The sequence below is a fragment of the Corvus kubaryi genome, unplaced genomic scaffold (genome assembly GCF_017639235.1).
Source record: "Corvus kubaryi isolate FWS band 111438036 unplaced genomic scaffold, C.kubaryi_AGA036_p1.0 37392, whole genome shotgun sequence".
Classification (NCBI taxonomy): Eukaryota; Metazoa; Chordata; class Aves; order Passeriformes; family Corvidae; genus Corvus; species Corvus kubaryi.
This window is the reverse complement of record NW_024581131.1, coordinates 12,160,444-12,170,685: the sequence shown is the minus strand read 5'-3', so window position 1 is coordinate 12,170,685 and position 10,242 is coordinate 12,160,444. Positions and strand designations below refer to the sequence as shown.

The 10,242-nt window shown below is 39.6% G+C and overlaps 1 long non-coding RNA gene across 1 annotated transcript in view; it reads right to left on the bottom strand.

Annotated features, from left to right (window-relative positions):
- Nucleotides 1–429: 429 nt before the first annotated feature.
- Nucleotides 430–10,242, bottom strand: part of LOC121669586 — a 29,603-nt gene continuing 19,790 nt past the window's right edge. Inside the window, exon 2 of the long non-coding RNA XR_006017811.1 lies at nucleotides 430–9,604. This is a non-coding gene — a long non-coding RNA (uncharacterized LOC121669586). The remainder of the gene's footprint in view (nucleotides 9,605–10,242) is intronic.

The window sequence follows — 10,242 nt, the reverse complement described above, 5'->3', positions numbered from 1 at the left end:
CCTTGCTTTTTTAATATACCATTTTTGTCTTTAAAGTGTAGTGTGGCTGGCTGGACACATTCATTTGAAATCACTCAAACTCCTAACCTCTGTGACTTTCCTGCTTACAGAGTCTGTCTTTGCCAAATAGATGAGCTGTCTGGGATTTTCGTGGTATCACTATTTTAGATGCTATTTGCATGTTTTTACTCTCTTGGAGAAAGCCTGCATCGTTCTGTAGTCATCTTGCATTTTTAGGCAACTCATAGTGAGGTACTGGGTGGTTCTTAGAGAGCACCTCACCCCCAGCTAGAGAAACAAAATGGGACAAGACCAACTAAAGCCATGAAAAATGCTAGTATATGTGAGGTTTAATTGAAGCCTACTCTTAATCTGAGAAAATATTGAGCTTTATTGCATGCAGACAAATAATTTTTGAGAATCTTTGTATATAATACAGTGGTGAAGCTTTATTTAAGTAGGATTTGTGAACACTGACAGGGAAGAAAGGTGTTTATGAACAGGAAGCATTGAGTTCATTGGTATCTAGTATTTTGGAGCAAATACCTGATAATTCACAATTGACAAAGACCATCAAAACCATCCAGAAAGCTGAAATTAAAATATTTAGCATTAATCAATAATCACTGTAGTGATAATTAAGATTCTGTCTTCAAGTGACAGTTAAATGGACATGTGGCAAAAGCTATCCATGATTTTCTTTGTATTATTTTCTCTATGCCTCTGTTGGATAGCTCATATGAATGAAGAATTTGCTTTTCTTAACTAAATATGATTTCAAATGAAAAGTGCAAGCTGCTTTGTTATGCAGCTGTGGGCTTGTCAGTCAGTTACTGTCAGATTTCTTTGGGAAGTTCAAACATGAAGCACATTAAGCTTGGAGTAAAGACCAAATTGGGGTAATCATTTTGGGTAAATCAGAAGAGCTCATTTGACTTCAGCTAAAAATCTTGCTGTCTAGGTCTGATTCTCAGCAAAACCCTTGTATTTACATACTTAAAAACTGGGAGTTGCAGAAACCTAACTTGTGATAGCAGCATTTTTCCCCTGTTAAATGCAAAGCAGCGGAGAATTAGGTCCCAGCTTCCAGTCAAATTTGGAAAAAGAGAACAGCAGTGGGAGATAGCTTTTAAATATATTACAAAGTAAAAAAACTATAATACACTCTTCATTTATTTTTCATCACCTTCCTTGTATGTGTGAATAGTCACACCAAGGCACAACTATATTTAATCCTTAAATCAGCTCCTGTCAACATAAGCTGTAGATGAAGGCCAAGTCAGTAAAACCTCACCCAGGAGCGGAAGCGATTGTAGCATGAATTGCATCAACTCCCTGCCCCTCAGGGCACAAAAACAAGACCAGTGCTCCAGTGCCAGGGCTAGAGACACCAAAGAGGGCATTCTTCAGCAGACTTTTGGTTCCTCAGACAGTGTTGTCTCCCAGCAGGAAGTCAGGTAGCAAAGCCAGCTCTCACTCTTGCGAGGGCAAATCCCCGTGGATGACCAACGCACTGTTGACAGCAGGAAGCACGACTCATACTTTGACTTTGGTAAACTGGAATACCAACAGGGTGACTCTGGAGTTGTATTACTGTAGTTCCTACCACAGCAAAGACTCCAAGGGTCAGGAACCATCTAGGTCTCAGTAACGTTTTCATCTTTTTACACTGGTAAATGCAATAGAGATGTTATGAACTGAAAGTCAGTAATTCTTGACCCAAATAGGTAAACGGCAAATTATGTAGGTATGGAAACAGTGTGATAGATCCTCAATCCAATGTGCAATTATCAGATATATAAAAAATCATCAACTGTCTTAAGTTTGTGCCTTTGTTTTTCATGTTCTCCTACATGAAATAGCATGAAAATACGATTACCTGGTGAATGAGAAATTAACTGAAAGAAAATTTCATAGAACTGAGCGAGATGTTTGAATTGCTGGTCTAATTCTGCTGCATTTACACAGAGCCTCTCACATCCTGACTGATGGCATTAAGTGACATCATAGTGGAACATGACACAATACTACTTTAAATGTCATTGAGTCCAAAACTAGAGGTACACTAGCTGAGAATAAAACCTCAGGGCATCTCTCATTTTTTTCCTGCAGACTTCTTGCAGGAAAGATCCTTTCAGCTCTTTTTGTGATTCTCTTCCCAGTTTCCTTTTCTCATAGTGGGGATAATACCCACCATGAGTTGATGAAAATGCTACTTATTGTATTAGCATGCTCCTGAGGACACAGGTTGGTGAATGCTATTGTGCTAGTATTACTTTGCATCATCTTCCTCTTTTATCTTTCAGATCGGTGAGTTTATCACTTGCATGACTCTCCCAAAATGGTTAAGTGTCTGAGTGCCTCTGTGCCCTTGTGAAATTCTGCCATTGTTTCTCTAAAGGTCATTACATTAAATAGAAGCTGCAGAGATCTTTATGAAGGTGGGAAAACCTGCCCAAAAATGATAAAAGAGTAGCCACACACAAAGCCTTTGGTAACTCTGTAATCGAGTGAATGAGTTCCTTGACCTCTTGGGATTACTTCAGTGTATTTTTGCCTTAGACTGAGGTTTGGTTTAAACGATAAACTAGTTTTGTCAGCATAGTTACTCAAAATGCAGAGAAAAAGACAGAGACTTAATCCAGTCAAAGAAACAGGGCTACTGAAAACCTTCACCGAGATATACTTCTCTGTATGGGAAGGATGTCAGTTTTCTTCAGCTGCTGCTAAGGATGATGAGACTGTAGTTGCCTTCCCTGAAAATAGTCCAAGGCTTAAAACCACTGGGCTCCCCTACTCCTTGTTCATATGGATGTGCAGATGGGCCAGTAGCCCACAGAACTGAGTGTCTCTGGTCTTCCTTGTGAGACTGGTGTGAAACTCCAGACTCTGACTTATGGCTGCAGGCTTTTCAGGCTATGACAAGCAATGGCATGGTTTTCTGCTTCCATGCCTATGAATCTGGGACCACTGAAGCCACATGAAGGCCTCCAGGAGCACGGACATTGATTTCTGTACAGCCTAAAATGTTTATAAGCAACTATTTGTGGATCAATAAATGACAATGTTTTGATTCACATGTTGCTTTGTAATGAGAATGCTGCTCTGCTGAAGAGACAATCAGTCAGACTGCCCATGTGAGGAGTCTGAGCTGTCTCAAGCTGGAGACAGCCCCTCAGATCTCATATATACCTGGAGCTTGTTTGCTTTCCTGACATCCCACACTGACCAGGTGGTAAGGAGCAGGAAGATTAGATACAAGGAGGCAAGAGTAGGTCTCCTGATTTCCATCTTGTCTGCCATGTGCCCTGATATTCAGACTTCTTAGAGAAGCTATGAAGACAGCCTCTCTAGTCCAGCTGCAAGGGATACCAAATTCAGAACTCTCTTCCAAAGAGAACACTAATATTTTAGACTTCTGTAATTTCAGGATAATGTTTACCACCTCAGAAGGACAATTAGTTCGTGCCTCAGTTTACCTCCAGTACAAGTCATCCACCCTCTTGGATGGGTGCTAATGGATACTTGAAATGGTACAGAGCAGAGCTTCTCTAGAAGCAAGGGCTGGGAGCTTCACCATCTTCAGAGTAGTGTCTGTAGGTAGTAAAGGCTCCCCAGCACCTGGATTTGAACTTGGCGTGAGACAAGGGCTGCTACTGATCATTGGCCTTTAGGAGGCAAAAACGCTGTTGAGCTTCTAGTGACATGCCTAACCTCTCAGTATGAACAGCTGATTTCACTGCAACTATAAAGCTGAATGAGGATTTCTCCACTTCCATGCAGAATGGGATACTTCACATAAGGATCTGTAAAGTAAAATTCCAGGACAGCACTGGCCAGAAAGCGTAATTAAAACAGCTTGGCAGGAAAATGTCTCAAAAGAACACTTTTTGTGGACTTCCAAATTTCAGTAAATATTCCCCAGGAAAATGTAATAAAATGAAAACTAGTGTTGCACAAATTCATTTCAGAATTTCGATATTTCCACTTAGCATAGGATGTTTTTACTTTAATGTATTTGTTCCCTAAATTTTAGCTACTATTTGTTCCCTAAATTTTAAGTACTACTACTACTACTACTACTGCCATATTCCATGACAAAAGAGCTGTGTTTATTTCAAAAATAATGAATTGAGTTTGCTACTTTGTAATGGTTGAGATATTTTATCTGTTTTCTAGATCAGAGTATCATAATGAAACTAGTAATATAAATAGACAGCACTTTGATCTAGAAAAAGTACTTGTTTCAACGAGTAACAACTTATTGTTCCCACATATTTTTAAAATGAAGGAGTATCTGTGTTTCTTCATGAAACTTCTCCTGACTCCCTTTAGAATTAAACTGTAAAATAAATATATATTTTCTAGCACAGCATAATGCCAACAAGACAAAGATTAGGGAGAATTTTACACTGGTACAAATGCATTTGTAGCTCCTTTCAGCACTCCTGCAGGAAGCAGACAGAGATGGAACTCGGTCTTTTCCTGGTCAGATGCATGTGACCAAAGCCCAGGAATCTTGCGCCTTGACATCCTGCCTGCTGTTCTGGCAGAAGCAACGTGCTGCACCTCTGATGGAACTGTACCACCCAGCTTCCCTGGGCCCCAAGGCAGGGGTGTGGAGGGCTGGGGATTGTTTCTGTTCATGAAAGAGCACAACCTGGCCGACCATGGTGTTGGGTACAAAAGGCTTTCTTCTAAGACTGCTTCTGGCCTGGAGTTTACCTTGTTCCACTGGGCTCTGAATGCAACCTTCTGTAACATGGAAAAGGAAGCAAGAGGATTGAAAAGGGTAGGAAGGAGAAAGGGAGGATGGATTTCTGAATTGCTTCAAACTGGGAGAAGAGGCAAGTATTACTCTTGTTTTGATGAAGGAGAAAGTCATCCTTGAAGCATGAAATGCAAACTGAGACTCTTGTATGATTCTGGGAAAGGGAATAATATTGCTTGGAAGAAACTTTGCTTTAAAGAGGTTCATGATTTTTGACAATAATGGCTATCAGAGATTGATTACAGGATTTTGTGTGGAGAGGACTATGAGACCCAACTAAGCAGCAGAACCACAGAAAGTGCTGATAGAAAAGATATATGCAAGATTATAAATACACACTTATTTTCTTCTGGATGATTTTTGCCAACTGCTGGGAGTGGCTCTCCTCCCTGCTGGAAAATACCTCACTGTATTCTCAACTATTTCATTTTATTCCAGCAGGTTTGATTACTTCAGGGCATACATTTGTCTTGGTATATGATTATGCAATATATTTTCTAGTGGCTAGAAACTAGAAGTAGTATCAAGGTCACACTTGGTAACCAAGGAAATAAGATGCCAAGGTTTATAGATATATATTTCACCTGCAAGGCTAGCTCACGCAGATCAACATAAAATAACAATAATGGCAAAGTCTGGAAAAAGTTTGTACCATTGCTGTCGCAGGTCTGTGGCTGCGTGGAAGATTTCAGTCTCAGCAACCACCAACTTTCACCATCATCTTCTCCACCATTACACAACACATCCTTCCTTTTGCTCAGATCAGCCTGAGCAAGGTGCTTTGTGGAGAACTGTGTGTGCTATTTGTAGGTAAAGGACTTGAACAGTCTGATCTATTTATAGATAATACAGTTAATCTCATCTAGAAAACAAGGAGAAAAGCGATATAGACAGTGGCAGCTGTGACACTAATATATTATATTTAGCCAGCGCATCCTCTTCTAACCTGCTGTTTATTGAATGTCACGACTGCACAGAATTAGTCACTCTTTTGTGGTTACCGCCTTGTGTGGTCTCCTACTCCCTGTTCAGCTTTGCAGACTCGTTAATAGTTAACTTGTGATTTTCTTAAGGGAGCTTAACACAGTTTATTCAAATGTTCTAACCGTATTTAGCTGGGAGTTTTATATTGTTCCACCTTCATTTCCCACACAGCTGTACGTGCTTCTTGCAGACAAAAGATCCATACAGTCCCATTTATTTATTGATTACAAGATTCACACTGCTTGGGAACAGGAAGAAAACAGCAGTCAGTGGCAGGTGGAACACTTTTTTCCAATTATAGTTGAGAAGTCTTTATCATTAGTCCAGACATACTCATCAGACCTCTCCTAGAGCATTCTGGACTGACCTGCCAGTATATCTTCCTTGGAAAGTTACCCCATCCAAGGCTGTGTACTGAACAAGATTGTCAAGACTGCATCTAGCACTGTGTGTTTCCCTGAGCTATCTAACCACTGGTTAATACTGATTTGTTCTGCTGTGTTTAACACTTCTCTCCTACATATAAGAAATCCAGAGCTGCAGATTAGAATTGACCATGAAACCCATGGGAGAAAACAAAAGTGGTTATTTCAGTAAATGATCTCTTCCAGATGGCCATGATTCTACAGTCCCTTGCTCAGAAAGGGCTTGGTCATTATATTTGTTTTGTCATAGACCAGAAACTTGCTATAAAAACCTTGTCTCAAAGCTCATCTATGTATAACACTAAACACATAAATAATATAGGGAAAATGCTTATATCTAGAAGGATGATTATACATTATAGATACCTGAAATGTGAGACAGTAATGGTACTAGTAAAGATAACCTTACAGTTACATAGTACTCACAGTTAAGGGTTGATTTTTTTTCTGTATTTTCCATTTTGTGCTTACATCCTAAAACCAGATAAAGAAGGCTATTTTTTGTTGTAAGAGAAATATTCCTTTCTAAATGACAACATGTGACATGATAAGATGACATTTTAGACTTGGTCTATGCCAGAAAGATACTGAAAGAAGAGTTAAGACAGCAGCAAGGAGAGATCATATTAAAGGCAGCTAACTTCTTTCTGATAAGTAACAAGGAGAGTAGCTCCTGCCAGCTTGTCACTGCAAGAAACAAACCCTATGATCTTAAACAGTTTCCAACATCTGCGTTTCAGCAGTGGCTGACAGAGAAGCAAATCTGCTTTTTATCGTCCTTGTGCAGGCTGCTGTAACGTCACTGTGGCTAACCTCTGACTGTGTGAAGGACAGGACATTGCAGTAACCACAGAGAACATGATAGGGAAAGTCAAGAAATGGGATACCATAAATAGCAAGAGGGAGGAGAAATTAGCTGAAAAAGCCTTTTGGAAGAAAAGTAACTATTTTTCATTTCATGTCATCTTTTGTGAGTTTAGAAAGCTTGGGTTTTAGTGAAGCTGTATCCAAACAAAAAAGAATAATTTTTCTCCTCCATGCTGTCTACAAGAAAAGACCCATAGGCATCTTCTGGCCTATGTATACACTAAAATTATTGGGATTGCATCTCAGAGAATAGAAGCCTGTTTCCTATTTACAGATGGCGAAATACAGTGCAGTAAATCATAAGTTGAAATTTTTGAAACTTCTCTTGAATTGAGGAAGCAATATTCCCTCAAAAAACATCAATGATGAATGTTTGCAGCTTATTGACTCAGTTTGTATTTGTCTGTTCTGCACCTTTGCTGATACGGAACAGAGTCAGCAGAGGGTCTCTTCCCCTTTACCTGAACTGCATTTGAGAAGACTCAAGTCATGCCAGAGAGATTTTATGTCCATTATCAAATCAGTGATGTGTGTTGAACAATGATGCACAAATTTCCAAGTGCAAAAACCTTTTAGTTATTCACTATGACTTGGAAACCTATGATCCTGCAAATAGCAAATACATGTGGCAAACAAAGTTGACCAAATCTTAGTAATATAGATATGGTTTTTTCAGACTGGGAAAGACACCATTTTCTGATGTTTCCTGTAATATGGAATTTCGGTTGAAAAGATAGTCTGCACATACCAACACATGGGATTTCTGAAATGAAGTATGACCCCTGGCAGCTGCTGGCTGAAATTGGTATGGTGCTCACTGGGCTCAGTGCTGCCCACCTCCTGAACAGCAGCTGCGACTTTCATGATTGTGTTAATTTTGCTCAGTGTCTGCTCCCTTCCCAGGTCTGGATTGCTGGGCTGTATCTGCTCTCTGGAAGCAGTTTCAGAGTTTCTAGGCCCCCAAGCCAGCTGGCTCCCTTGCTTGTAGGGGCTGGCAATCCCTTGGAATACCACTCCATGACTCATCAAAGATGCTGATCCCATCCCAGTGCTGATACCAGCCTGCTCTGATGAAGCCATGTCTTGTTGGAGAGTTCACAACCATCTTTGACTGGTAAAAATGATGAATTGATACTCCCAGAGACACTGATGCACAGGCACATCATTATCTTCAGTTCCCTCGCAGTATAATTACCAGACATAATTCAATATTTCTCCCATGAACAAAGCATTTACAAGTTATACTCCACCTGCCCCTTTGGCAGTGTCCACAACACAAAATAGCTGAGTAGGCCTGCCAGCCCCTTCCAGCCTTCGTCTTCATGCCCTGGCACACAGTTGCAAGGCAGAAGTGATCTAATGCCCATTACCCAATTGTCTTCACACAGTTCATCCTTATGTCAGCCAATCCTTTCCCCATATCCGCATCTCTGTCCTTGGCTGCCTGTACTCACTGCCTTCTGTCACTTCAGTCAGGTTGCACTGCTGTATTTTCCACTGCTGTGTATGCTCACTTTTCTCCTCATTATCTCCTGCTTTCAGAGCTCTCTTCTGCCTCCAAACTTCTTTTTCCATATTGCCTGTCACTGGGGAACCAGATCTTCCCCTTCCTATTTCAGAAGCAGTCAGACACAACCTTTTCCCATCCTATCTCTTCCTCTCTTGTTTTTCAATAAATCAGTCTCTTCTGCCTTCTGCTCAGGTCTCTTTCTATTAAACACTGTCTCAATATGTTTTACCTCCTCTTTCACCATTTGTCCTGGAGCCATGACAAAGTCAGTTTTCTCTTTGTCTTGCCTCATTCATCTCCTTTCCACTCAATAACCCCAGCTCTTCTTCCACTGGGATTTGTTCCACCCAATTTGTCTTATTTCTTAAGGCTTATTTGATTCAGCTATGTGTATGTTTATGTGAGCATCTAAATCTAATGACCCATTCTTTAACCCATTGGTAAACTGAAACCTCAGCAATAACAGAATGAAGGTCTTAAAAATACCAACTTCCTGCAGTTTTCATGAAGATTGATGACTGGGTGAAGAAAAAAGATTTGCGCTTGCCTTTACTGCTGGAAAGGCTGCAGCATGCGCTCCTTCCAGTGAATGTACAATTATTAATTATTATTAATGGTCAACACCAGGAAAAACTTAGCTCAGAGTTTGTATTTTCCTAGACAAAAGAAAGTCACAAGAAACAAGTGTTTCCTATCTAAAAGTAGATATGAAATAACAAATAAAACCTTCTTTGATGTTTCACTTTTTTTATTTCATATCTACTTTTAGCTATTTTTATCTTGGTTTTATCAAAATCTCTCATACAAAGTTCTAGTTGCTCAGGTTTCACCTCTGTTTGTGAACCCGTTCTTTCTGCATCTCGACTTCTTCAACGTATCCCTCTTCATGTCTTCAAATTCTCCTTCATGCATTGTCTTCTCCCTTAATGTTTCTTCTATTTCTCTTGTTTTCTGTCTGAGGACTCTTCTCATGAATGTCAGTTCCCTTGTTTTGTAGCTGCCGGTGACTGCCACCATCCCTGAGCACCCTCTTTATAATCTGTGCCTCTGTAATGGAGAAAATTGCCCTTTAAATTCAGAAATAGAAAAAAAAAACAAACCACCAACAAAAACCAAACAACAAAAACAACAACAAACCAACCAACTAAATAAAAAACCACCAAAACCACTGATTTTTCTGGAGCAGAAGGGAAAAATATAGAACCTTTCTGAAACATTGTAAATTAATTCATAGCCACAGTGAAAACTGATCTGCTCTTTTATCAGGCTTGACAAATTTTCATATAAAGGTTCACAGTTCTGTCACACACAGAAGAAATCTTTCTCTTATTACAAGCTGAGATGTAAATTTATTTCTGAGACATGTGAAGTTATTCTGCACTATAGTTCATGAAATGAGAAGGTTGTACGGCTTTCAAGTCATACAACTCTTATTTTGCTTATTTTATTCTCAGTGACCTCTCAATAGTAACTAATATTAAAAAAAAAGTGGGAAATGAAGTTGGGACCTTCTGAATAGAAGAATATCAATACTTGGCATTTAAATACTTCTATTAAAAAACAACAATGAGACATGAAGAAAAAGAGCAGGATAAATTGTTCCTTCATCCTGGAATATCATCTGAATTGTTTCAGAAATACCAACAATGAGTTAAAGTCAGCATTTCAGAGGGAAGATCCTAAAT